Genomic DNA, 11,273 nt, shown 5'->3' with positions numbered 1-11,273 from the left:
GTTTAGGGAATTGAAATGGCAGAAAACCAGAAAGTAAAGTGGTTAATGTTTGGGCCAGAAGGTAGTGCAAATAATAAATATAAAAGAAAATGACTATTGGAGATGTATTTTTTTTATAATAACCAAAAGGAAAATTATGTTCTGAAAATTATAAATTCCTGGGTAATATCTAGAAGTATTTATCAAAAGATAAATTAATGCTTGGTATAGTATGCAATACATTAGTATCTGTTGTAGTTTATACTAGTGCTGGCATAACTAACTTACATAAGAATCCTTCTTAGCCTAAAATTCTAAACTCATTTTATTTCTAATAAACAATAATTCCCCATGAATCAATTTCAGTATCTAATTTCATGTTCTTATGGAATACACACTCAATTTATTTCCAGGGAAGGTGTACAAAATAAGCAAAAACATAATTTCTTAGACAATCTTCTCAGAAACCGCGATAACAAATCAGACTGCATTGCCAAACCAGACACAAAATTAGAGGTTGAGCATAGAAATAATCACAATGTATGAGCAAAGCAGAGAGAAGTTTGGGACTGCCACTGCAGCTATGTCTTTTTTTGCTACATAAGAGTGTGTTCTGGTCCAGAGTAGCAGATGAAGTCTATACGTAATACTCGCAATTACACATACACACACACACAAGGAGCCATTTCATGGGACATCTCCATTTTATATTCTTATGTTTATGTCACATACAGTGCTTTAGCTGTGCCTCTTAACTAAACAATGACAGCAAGGAGCTTTGAGCTACTTTCTGCATATTTGCAACTCTAACACTAATATATTTAGCCTTCTCGAATAACTAAGTCTTAGATAATGTCGAGAACTACTCTACTGCTGGTTTTATATTTCCTAAACTACTAACGTGTTTTGTTTGTATTTAGGTAAGTGTGTGTTATTCTGTGTAATCCTACCCAACCCCCACTATAGGAAATAGAATGGGAAGTCTAATTTATGTGAATGGATACACCAGTAAAGGAGAATAATAATTGGCCTTCATCATGATGTTATTTCGGGCACAAGTGCACTCAACATGAGATGTTAAAAACTGTCCATGGCATCCTGTAATATCACAAAACTACCAAACATCCATTTATAAGAAAGCGAATTTGTACAAAATATAAACAGGAAAGCAGAAGAAAGACACTCAGTCTTGTAGAATCATCTAGTAGAGATCAAATGACCTTACTGAACAGACATTTAAATAGATCACTGAGATAATACTTTGAATTGATTTTACTTTTATTTAAGAAAATCCTATCAAAATCTATAAACCAGCCAATAAAATGTCAGGATTAACCGCAACAAATGCTGCCAAAAGGTCCAACAAAATCGCAAGACAAGATTCGTTGTTGCAATCAAAAGGTCATTATTTACTTTCAATACAGCAGTTTCAGCACTATGATAAGGATAAAATCCTGATTGAAATTGCTCAAATGAGTCAAATTGCATCATGTGTTAATGTAATTGATTACAACCTCTAACACTTCAAGCAGAGCCTAAATTAAAAAATGAATGATAGTGTTGTACTTTATCTACCACTAATGAAGCTTTCTGCAGCGGTTCTGGATCAGTATAAATTCACGGTCATTTAAAGAGCTGATCCAGAGGCAACAAAAACAACAACAACAAGAATTAAAAAAAAAAAAAAAAGCCTCTTATAATGCTCATTAATGACATTATGAGTATTAATATCCAGATACAAAACAGAGGACTGGCTCCTGCTGAGAATTCATCTCCCACTCTAAGAGAACCAACAGATTTCACTAAATCTGAAAAAGAATTGCTGAAAAAGGAAATCAAGGTTACAAATTAAAGATCAGTTCTTCCCTTCTGCTTTGGTGTTTGTAGATATTTACTGGCCTAAACTAAATTTTAATGTTCACATATCACATTCCTCTCAAGATTTTGATACTTCAGGAGACATAAATGGCCTATTGCTGGATCTTACTGGTCCTTGCTCCTTTTGATTTCTCTCACAGATTGTGAGAGACAGGAACCCTGTTACTGAGCTCAAGAGGGTCGCTCCAGATGCATTCCAAGAGTATTCCAAGATAGACTAGAGGTAGGAAGGAGAGACAGAATCAAGAAAAGTGCTAGAAGGATCACAGCCAAGCATGGCTCATCATATATACATGTACTTCAGCTAGGAAAAATAGGTTAAATATTAAAATTTTTGCTACACAATAATAACAACAAAGGTAACATATATGGAGTAATTATTTTGTGCTAGGAATTATTGTAAACAATTTACCTACATATAAAAATGAATGTTTGAATCAGTTCCATAAAATATTTCCCTAATCTGCAAAGTAATCCCAGTTTTGCAGTTAGGAACTAAGACACAGAGAAGGAATTCAACCAATTCATTCTGATTCCAGTACAAAAGTTAGAAAGTGAATTCAGCTATTCTGGTTCATGAGTCTGCACTAGTGTCTAATGGAGTCCTGTGCCATATTTTCCTCATGTTTTCTACTACCTACATGGTTAGTGACATGGGAGAATACACTTCAACTTTTATGCCACACTGTGCGATATGCACTTTGGTATACTGAAAATCCATCCATCCATCCATCCATCCATCCATCCATCCATCCGTCCATCCGTCCATCTGTCCATCTGTCCATCCATTCATTAGATGCATCAGAATCCTAAATAATAAATCTCTAAATGATATTATGTATACATATGTATGAAATGATTTAACTCATAAATAGATATTTAAAACTTTCATGAAAAAATTATGAGTATTAATTGTTCTTGAAATTCTCTATCACTATTTAGAGTAAAAAGATCTCTCAATAGCGTTGAGTAACAATGCAATTTTTTTTCCTTTGTTTATACTCTCATCATAATAAACTATCTTAGAATGACATTATGACAGTCAAAACACTGATATACATTCACACTTTCAGACATATTGGTTTTTATATACTAAGTGTATAAGATATAACAAGAAACTATAAAACATTTGAACTGAAGTAATGATATAAGAATGATTTCACACAAAATCATCAATATATTTTATTAAGTTCATCAGCTGTCTCATCAACTGATTTTTGAAATGGCAGATTGACCTAGCTAGCACATTGCATCTAATGACAAAAAAAGTGAATGTGATTAAAATCTAACCTAGGGCAAAAGCTAATAACTGATAAATGAAGAGAACATTTTAAAATTCTGTTAAAAGTTATAAATTAATAGTTTTGAATGGAATAATGCTAAAACATTGTAGTTAATAAATTTCACTAATAACTTTCCAAATTCTGAAGTTAATCAATCGACCTTTTAAGTCAGGTGCCCAACTATTCCAGAATTATTAGGAAATATTAACTACTTTATATTTCTTAGTAATTTCAAGTCCTTCCATCAGTAGTTATTTTACTTTTAATTTACTTTCTATATTTATTGCACATTCTGCTCTTTTCAATTTTTGTTCATGTTTCATGCCTCTGCTTTTTCATTTCGTCACATCATAGGTCATAAAACTGTGCTTTATTCAAAAGACCACTGAGCTTAGCAGACTATTTAATGGATGTTGAATCAGAAGAACTGTGATTGAATTTCTGTTTTATCACTTACTAGATAAGTAGTGTTGAAATTAACCTCTTGAATCTCTGCTTTCTCCATTGTACATGGATTTTAAAAATAACTACATCTGCAGATTACTCATAAGGAATAAATGTGTTAACTTGAATGAGCCCTTCAGTTGTACAGATGTAAAATATTATTTTCAATGATAACTGACTGTTCAACAATACCCAAGGGTACAATTAGGAGAATGAAAAATAGCAGTATATGCCATGAGTTTTAAGAGCTATAAAATAATATAGTTCATCATATTCAATTAAATTTTTTTTTTCATTTTATTCAAGTGAAGAACTCATTGTCACAGAGGTAAGTATATTCAAGCCCCCACAAATGTCAGATTAGGAGTCTTTGGGAAAAGTCTCTTGAATCATAGCTATATTTATTTTTCAAAAAACAATCATTCAGGATATACTAAGCAGATAAGTTGCGGATATGAACTGACAGGAAGGAAAGTGATGAGATTCTGTTTCCAAATTGGCACTAGGCTATTTTAGAAAGCCATGCTAAATATAAAGCACTAAATAAAGAGACGAGAATAGTATTTCAGTTCTGCCTTTGACTTTGTGACTATGGAGAGTGTACAGATTCATTACGCTCCATTGTATTCATTTGTAAAATAAATAGGACAAAATAATCTATAATGTCCTTTAGTTCAGTGACTCAGTTCTCTATTGTTCTCCATTGCCTGTAGCATGCAAGGCTTACGAATTTGGCCTTATGGTAAAGATCAAGTAGTTTAATCCTGGCTCAGCCAGGTGCTCTTTTGACCTTTTGACAGTTACTTGGTCTAAACTTTCTATTCTAAAATGAAGACCCAAATAGTAACTATTTCATAGAGATGCTCTATGAACTGTTATAATTAATAAAAAGGCTGTTTTCAAGCATAAAGTACTCAGTCAATATGAGCTAGTAATTTCCATTAGGATCATGAATATGCATCTACCAGTACCAGCAGAGCCTCATCCAGAGCAGGTGCTCAATATGTGAGTAATAATAGTAAGTAATAGTAACGATGTAAAGCATTTATTGATTATATAATATACCAATACAATAAGTAGCGGCATCTGATATGCAGAATTATGAACCATTTCCTCTAAGTGAGTATATCTGGTTTTTAGAACATCACATGAGTAGTATTTCAACACTATGCTATTATTAACCACCATTTAGATCTAAAAGGCAGTAGCAACCATGCCTGAATAAAAAAATACTAAACAGTTTCCTTGCATCACTATTCACAATAGCCAAGATATGGAAGCAACCTAAATGTGAATAGAAGAGAGGAGCTGGAATGAAGTCTTTTCAGGGTCCTTTATGCCATGCTATAGAATGTACTTTAAATAAATATTTTCTCTTCTCTAATTGTTAAACACATGCTCATTACGAAAAATTTGAAAAGAACAAAGTACCATAAAGAAAATAAAAGTAATTTTTAATCTTAAAAAAGGAATATGTGGTATATACATACAATGAAATTATTATTTATTATTAAAAAATAAAGGGAAACACTGTCATTTGTGACAACATGAATGGACCTTGAGGTCCATGCTAATTGAATAAGTAAAACACAGAAAGACACATTCTATAAGATCTCACTTATATGTGGAATCTAAAACAGTCAGGCTCATAGAAGCAGGGAGTACCATGGTGATTGTCAGGGGCTGGGGAAAGGAAGTAATGGGGAGGTGATGGTCAAAGGTTACAAAGTTTCACTAATGGAAGATAAGTAAAGTCTGGAAATCTACTCTACAGCATACTGCCTATAGCTCAGAACACTGTATTATATATTTAAAATTTTCTAAGAGAATAGATCTTAAATGTTTTTAGCACACATGCAAAAAAATAAAAAGTAAAGGGGGTGGGCGGAAACTTCGGGAGGTTATAGATATGTCCAATGCCTTGATAGTGATGGTTTTATAAGGCGTACACTTATTCTCAAACTCACTGAGTTGTATACATGAAATATATACAGCTTTTTACTTGTCAATCATACCTCAATAAAGTAGTTAAAAAATGCTTTAACCACTTTGAGCAATTTCCAAATACAGATCTAAGGTTCTGAACACATGATTCTCATTTTTTTGTAACTCTTTGATTTGGATGGTCCTGAGTGTGAACTTCTAACACTTAGAGCACATCAAAAATTGTTGTGAAGTAATTATTTTAAATTTGAATATGAAAACTACATTAAAAACTGGCTTAAATTTTTTCTAAGTTACTTGTGTGTAATCCTGTAACTAATATAACAGACATAGTTCAAGAAAAAAAAGTTCAAAGATGTTTAAGAGAAAAATGAATAAACCTAACAAGTAGCATTCATAATAAATGGGTATCAAGACATTAGCAAATTAATTTTAAAAAATATAATATAGTAACATAAACTAAAATAAGCATTGCTTCATGTTTATACCTCATGTTCTTTCACTAAATTCTTCTGCCACACAAATGTTGCATATTTATTAAAAGGGGTGATGTGAAATTGACTTTGTACTCATTCAAACTGGAAATCAAAAAATTCTTTAGGTCCTGATATAGCAGAGATTTTAATGGAGAAGCAAATGAGAGTTGAGTAAAGAATTTATCAGTGTTGCTTCAGAGAGGAGAGAAAGTTATCAAAAAGAGGGAGGATTCAAATAAAAAGCAATAAGATGGTATAAGGAACAGGGTCACTGGATTTTTTTTTTTTTTTTTTTTTTGCTGACATTAGACTTACATCATAGAGCAATTTTGTACTTCTTTGATGTTTTTCTGTTTTTTGATGATATAGTCTACCTTACAGTTGATGTACGAGGATTATTTCCTTTATAGACTTTGTATCAGAACTCTGATGACTTCTGGGGCCTCAGGTATAATAGCTGTGCTCTTTTGTGTGTGTGTGTGGGGGGGTGCATGTGTGTGTGTATATAGAAGGTGTGTGTATATCCATGTTTATGTATTTTCTTCTATTTATCAAATCATATTTGCCTATTATTGAGACATCGAAATATTTCTAAGTAAAAACATTAAAAACAAAATTTACATCACCAATATGTTGATGGATAAAATTATATATGTCTTTTTATTCTGTACACAGAAAGAAAGGACTTCTTAAGATTAGAACCCTTTGTCTTTCCTATTCCTGAGTATCAGGTCTGTGCAAGACACCAAACCCAGAGCTCAGCCGGGGATGCGATCCATCGAAATGCTAACTAAATATCTGAGAAATGATAGCTTAAAAATTATCACAAGTATTCCTCTGTATTATCAAGTAGTTTTGAAAATCCTTAATTTGAATTACTTCATGATAGTATCTTATATATCATAAAAATTACCTATTTGAATGTATATAATTCTCACGTAATTCTGCTTGAAATAATTGCTAAAGTTAGAGTTAGCATTTAACTTCAAAGTAACACAATTTATGTGAAAATAATTTAAAATTTCTTTACTATTTTAATAGAACAGGGCACTATGCTTGACTTCATTTTTTTACTTCTCGGAGAAATTTTAGAAACTGGAAGTTTGGGGTTATCTTACCATTGTGAATCCCTGTGGCACACAGTTCTTTTCACTATTCTCATTCTTTTTATCATTGGTTTTTGTTCCGAGCAATTTAATGTTTCTATTTATTGAGTTAATCATTTATTCTGGAAACCTATCTAAAACAATAATACCACATTGTAGTTTTGAGAGATTTTCATCTAATTCAGATTTTAAAATGTTTCACTTAAACTCATTTAGAGCAGTTTGAGCATACATTTATATCCTATAGAAAATAAACTACGAATGCAATCATAAAGCTTCTAGGAAGGCAGTCAGGACATAAAACATATTGTCAATCCAATTTGAAATACTTTTCATAGGAATACGAATGCAAATTATGTCAGATTTCTTTAGCAATTTAGCAAGAAGAAAAATGACATGATTTTAATCATCTTTATACAGAAAGAAAAATGCCCCTATTTTTTTGTAAAAATCAAGTTTCAGAAAATAGAATTTATAATAAGCACATGAATTTACAAGTTTTCTTCAGAAAAATAAAACATGAGTCACTTCGTAGACTCCTTGATGACATTCAGGTTTTAAAAACCATCACAAAAGCAAGAATGTGAACTTGTTTCTGAATTTCCCACCTAGCATTGTAAACCATACCTCAAAAACAAAACTTGAAAACCTAAAAGAAAGTAACCTTTATTAAGTATGAATCTGTCATAGCAGCTCAGTAAGCTAAGTAACATCGTCCTCATTTCTTTGCAGGTCTGCAGGTTTCTCAGACAGGTTAAGTCACTTGCTCAAGGTCACCTCACTGGTACGAGGCAGGCAAAAGCAGGCACCAAGCCAGGCTTTACACTGAAGCCCCATGCTCTGTTCACTGTATCGTATTGTCTCCATACTAGTAAAGAGAAAATGATGGAGAAAATCGATGAATGAATGAACTAGGCTGTATAACTTAGAAAAAAAAAAAAGATTTTGCTTTGTCACAAATAAAGTGTTTTTTTACATCTGTAGGAAGATTTTTCATATTTCATTTATATTTTTACACTTTATTTTGAAATTTTGTCTGTATTGTTTTACTTTATTCTTAATTTTCAAACCACACATTTGTCTATAGCTGTTTTATGTTTTCCCCCTTAAGCTCTGTTTCTCATGTAATTTTGCACATTTGCTGGAAGTATCATTTCTTAGGGAGGTTTATTTAACTAGAATTCAGTTATCTGGTTATTAAGGTCTTATGGAGTTGACATACATTGCTTTTTCCTTAATCTAGAATTGAAGTTTATTACATATGCTTAACTTCATATTTAAATAAATTAAACAAGGAATTTAAATCATTGCAATCAATTTTAAAGCTTACTCGACATGCTCCATTGCAAACAATTCAACAGAAACCATAAAAACAATTGTCGTATATAAATGGGATTTTCTTTGAATTTAGAATATGAATTCTCTATAACGAAATTATTTTGTTGTAATACTGTATTGTATAATTAGTATTATAAAACAATTATACATAGTGTGTTCATGCACTAATATTATAACAAAACTATTACTTGATATATCTAAGAAAATGTTGCTAATTAATTACTGAAATATATTAGCTCCATATAGCTGGCAAATTGTAAATTGATGAATATAAAAATTGTATTATAACATTGCCATGCGAACAAGTATTCACCATTTAAATGCATGCAGTTTGATGTGTTTATACATGTGAATACGAATACATACATTTAAATGCGTGTATTCAAAGAGGAAAAGAGAAATGCCAAGAAGTTTGCATAATGCAGTACAATAGTGCCACCTTCTGGATTTAGTATACTTAGTGACGGTTTTTATAATGTTCCTAGCTTCCAAAAAGTGATTAATGATGTTTCTTATTAATTTTCTCCAATTTACTATTCATATTTAAATCTTGTTTTTAATGTTACTATTCTTTTAATACACCTGGATTTAATTTTGGGTATGCAAATATTTTCTAGATAATAACAGTAAATTTCAAAATTTACTCTTGTTGTAGCAATTTGTATACCAATGACACTAACAAAGCCAAACCAAAAGATAGTTCATTCATTCATTTTATAACTATAGTAATTAATAAGACAGTAATAAATACAAATTCCCAATAGCTTGTGCAAAATATAATGGCAAAAGACATTTTAAAACAGATTTCACTGGCCTGATATTTTAAATGTACCTTGGTTTTCTATAAAAAGTAGTAAAATTTAATAAATTTTAATTTAATAAATAAATAACTCAAACATATTGATATTGTATAGTACATTTACATTATTAGGAATGATCACATATTATGTGAAATAAGCAAAAATGTCTTAGATTTACAGCTGTAGAATATAGCTTCTTTCTTCCTTTGGTACCAGGCTCCCTGATCCATCTGGAAGCTTAATCATAATGTCTTTCCTTTCTCACCCAAGACTTCACATGTGGCATTCAGAAACTGCTCTCGATTTAAAATCTGATCAGTCATTTTCAACTCAGTAATAATTCATTTAGAAGACTGATGAATTGTAATTGTTAATTTTAACTATATAATAAAAGTTGTCATCATTTTTCTATAAAATAAATGTCAGTGCTTTGGGAGGAAACTTGCTGATGTTGATATTAGGGGCAATTTGCCTTATTTCTTTTCCTTTTGCCCATATTTTCATCCTTCCTTCTTTTCCTCATGTTTTATGGGTATGAGGGGTAAATAGAAATTTTCTTGAGCCTATAAAGATTATACCGTATTTAAAACCTTCTATTCTACACATGGGTAAGTCTAATTCTGTGTATAGGTATATCAATTATGCATAAAAATCTTAAATATTTCAGAAGAGATATATTATTTTTTGTGGTAGATAATATTTAATAATATACTGTAAATGTTCTTAGCCATTCCTAAATGAATGCTAATTTTATGTAACCTACTTTTTAAAGATCTATTAAAGAATTTCTAATTCTCTCTTCTTGGGAGGAGGATTGGGAGTTCAAGAATCATGATACTTCTTATAATATGTGTCAAGTTGTGATAAGACATTATTTTAAACATAGGGTAATATCCTTGTCCATATTTCTTACCCTTCAAACATTATTCATTCATTCCTGAATCCCCAAATGATAACTTCTCAACTATATTTGACTAATGGGAATATGGAATGTACTGAAACAAATGAAAGTGAATAATGAAACAATTCATTACAGTAGGAAAGGATTTTAAATGCTATGACTTAGAAATCTACATGTAACTCAGAGAATCAGAGTACTGTGGAAGACTATTCTCCCATCCTATTAATGTATCAACAAAGACATATTTTGAGGCTCCTGCTCTAGTTTCTGTCATATGGCTCTCAATGACTTCAGCATCTGTTCCAAATATAAAATTACAATTTGTATGTAAGAGAATTGCAACTTTGTAAAAAATAGTACTTTACTTTCTATATATGAGCTTAGAAATTCTTGAGCCTAAAAACAAACAACTTCAAAAGTGTGGTAAGCCCTCTCTCTCTCACTCGCTCTCTCTCTGTGTCTCTGTCTCCTCTGTCTCATCTCTATCTCTATCTATATCTATATCATCTATATCTATATCTATATCTATATCTATCTCCACCCTGAAAATGAATGGGAACTAAACATACTATCAAAAGGACAGCAAATTCTTTTGAATCTCTTATAGCCTGACACACATTATGCACCACTCTTATACTAAAACCTTCAGAGTCCTGCCAGGATTTCAAAAACAAGGTGCTATCCTGGAGCATATACATACAAATAAAAGAAAATCATCACTGAAGTCTCTACAAACAACTGAAAGCCCAAGATTGGGGCTTGGTAAGTTTGCTTCACAATTTTGAAAGGAATATATTTATCCCAGTTAAGTGTGGTGACTCTTTACTGGTTAAAATACATGGCACCCTATTGCCTTTGCAATGGTGGAGGAAATCTCCATACCAACCAGGACTCAAGGGCTCCATAACAAAACACCTGCCAGGAGCAGAAGGGAAGAAAATGACAGATGCTTACATATAGTCCAAATGACTGATCATCAGCACTTATTGAGTGAACCCCTGGGGAATTTAAATTGACTGCAGTGTTCAGAATGCTGTGGGTGGTGCTGAACCAAGGAAATGTAGCTTTAGTTATCTTCATTGTGAGTCCTTAACAACTTAGAAAAACATCAGGAAAAATAAAAC

This window comes from Pteropus vampyrus, unplaced genomic scaffold (assembly GCF_000151845.1).
Source record: "Pteropus vampyrus isolate Shadow unplaced genomic scaffold, Pvam_2.0 Scaffold13, whole genome shotgun sequence".
In the NCBI taxonomy this organism is placed as follows: domain Eukaryota; kingdom Metazoa; phylum Chordata; class Mammalia; order Chiroptera; family Pteropodidae; genus Pteropus; species Pteropus vampyrus.
This window is presented reverse-complemented; position numbering follows the sequence as displayed.